General features: G+C 37.6%; 1 long non-coding RNA gene across 1 annotated transcript; it reads right to left on the bottom strand.

The window, feature by feature from the left end:
- Window positions 1–982: 982 nt before the first annotated feature.
- On the bottom strand, window positions 983–2,499 carry LOC113408751. Its single transcript, XR_003370360.2, has 3 exons — window positions 2,424–2,499; window positions 2,132–2,203; window positions 983–1,244 (listed from the first exon to the last, which is right to left on the bottom strand). It is a non-coding gene; the product is annotated as an uncharacterized LOC113408751 (long non-coding RNA).
- Window positions 2,500–2,518: the final 19 nt, after the last annotated feature.

Here is a 2,518-nt window from a genome sequence, read left to right as displayed (position 1 = left end):
CAAGAATACTGTGGGAGACCATATCAAAAGCTTTACTAAAGTCAAGGTATAGGAAGTAAAGTCAAGGTGATCAACTCACCCCTTTAACCTTCTCTTTGCTAAACTAAATAGATTGAGTTCTTTGTGTCTTTCAGAATAAGGCAGGTTTTCTAATCCTTTAATCATTCTCAAGGCTCTTCTCTGACCCCTCTCCAATTTATCAATATCCTTCCTGAACTCTGGGTACCAGAACTGGACACAGGATTCCAGTAACAATTGCACCAGTGCCAAACACAGGTAAAATAACCTCTCAATTCCTACTTGCAATTTCTCTGTTTCTGCATCCCAGGATTGCATTAGCTCTTTTGGCCACAGCATCACACTGGGAGCTCATGTTCCGCTGATTGTCCATCTGTTCCCCAAATCATTTTCAGAGTAACTGCTTCCAGGATAGAGTGCCCCACCCGTAAGTCTGGACTACGTGCTTCATTCCTAGATGTATACTATTACATTTAGCTTTATTACAATGCATATATTTTGCTTGTGCCCATATCACCAAGAGATCTAGAGCCCTCTGAATCAGTGACTTGTCCTCTTCATTATTTATCACACCTCAAATTTTTGCTTCATCTGCAAATTTTATCAGTGATCATTTTATGTTTTCTTGCAGGTCATTGATAAAAATGTTAAATAGTGTAGGGCCAAGAACAGATCCCTGCAGGACTCCACTGGAAACAGATCCACTTGAAGACAATTCCCTGTTTACACTTACATTTTGAGACCTATCAGTTAGCCAATATTTAATCCATTTGATATGTGCCATGTTAATTTTATGTCATTCTAGTTTTTTAATCAAAATGTCGTGTGGTACCAAATCAAACGCCTTACAGATGTCTAAGTATATTATGTCAACATTATTACCTTTATTAATCAAACTTGTGATCTCATAAAAAAAAAATCAAGTTAGTTTGACAGGATGTATTTTCCATAAACCCTTGTTGATTTGCATTAATTACATCACCCTCCTTTAATTCTTTATTCAGTGAGTCCTATATCAGCTGCTCCATTATCTTGCCTTTGATCAATGTCAGGTTGACAGGCCTGGTCATCCCATTTACCCTTTTTAAATACTGGCACACCATTAGCTTTCTTCCAGTCTTCTGGAACTTCCCCAGTGCTCCAAGACTTATTGAAAATCAGCATTTCCACTCCAGCAAGCTCCTCAGCCAGCTCTTTAAAAACTTCTGGATGCAAGTTAACTGGACCTGTTGATTTAAATATGTCTGACTTTAGTAGCTTCTGTTTAACATCCTCCAGAGATACTAGTGGAATGGAAAGAGTGTTATCAACACCATATGATGAGACTATATCATCTGTTTTTTATCCCAAATACAGAACAGAAATAGTTATTGAACACTTCTGCCTTTTCTGCATTATTATTGATAATTCTACCATTTCCATCTAGTAATGGACCAATATCATTGTCAGGATTTCTTTTGTCCATAGATTTTTCCTTGTGTCCCTTTGCTTCCCTTATCAATTTTCTTCAATTCCTAACTTATGATTTATATTCATTACTATCATCTTCCCCTTTCGTTCATTTGTTATATATTATTATTTTTTATAGCTGCCTTCATGTCTCCTCTAAACCAAATTGTTTTTATAACCAGCACATGTTATGGGATTGCTCTGTGAGCCATCGAGATATTCAGGCTGATTTCTTTCTCTCCACCAAGGTGGAACTGTAGGCTGGCCATACCATCCTAGGCCTGACCAATCCATTTTGGAAACTGAAATCCACTGGAAAGCTTTGGTTGGGTAGAGCTCTGACCAGAGCCAAACATCTAATTCTGCAATAGTAGAAGTCCCAAGTGAGTCCAGCTACTGGAGACTGGTACTCTAGTGAGCCTGGAAGCAATGGAACAAATCACATTTTGCAGTAGAAACAACCACTATAAGTTGGTAGATATCAGATTCCCATTTTTTGGAAGTACTGGAACAATCAATTCAATTCCCCGCTGGGTAACCTTGTTCACGGTGGCCCCTGAGACCCTAGACCCCTCCCAGCTCCTCAGACCTGCTGCACTTTCTTTCTCCTTTTCCCTGCATTCCTCTCTGTCCTATCATTCCTCTCCCGTTCTCTTTAACTTACCTTTTTCACTTTTCTTTGGTCCTCTTTTCACTCTCAACACTTTGCTTTCTCTTCTGCTTGGCATTTTCTTTCCTAAAAGGGAATAATTCTGGAGATTAGTTTATGATTTTCCTTTACAAAGGACCTCATACTGGGGCTGAATTCCAAAATGACCATTATTACCAAATTGTACAGGCAAAGTGCTTTAATCGGTTAATAATTGTATTTATTATAGTTATAGTATTTTTATAAATAAGTATATTTGTTATCGTATTCTTTGCCCTTAATAATAAAGAAGTCTGGTCTTATCTACCTTGCTTTCTAATCTGATAATGGCTCCACATTAGATGCCTTTTGTGTCTTTGATATCTTTGTTATCTTTATTGGCTGTGTTAAAATAAACAATAA

This window comes from Terrapene carolina, unplaced genomic scaffold (genome assembly GCF_002925995.2).
Source record: "Terrapene carolina triunguis isolate 2854851 unplaced genomic scaffold, T_m_triunguis-2.0 Scaffold23550, whole genome shotgun sequence".
NCBI classification, from domain to species: Eukaryota; Metazoa; Chordata; order Testudines; family Emydidae; genus Terrapene; species Terrapene triunguis.
Note: the sequence above shows the minus strand (reverse complement) of the source record. Positions and strands in the feature narration are given on the sequence as shown.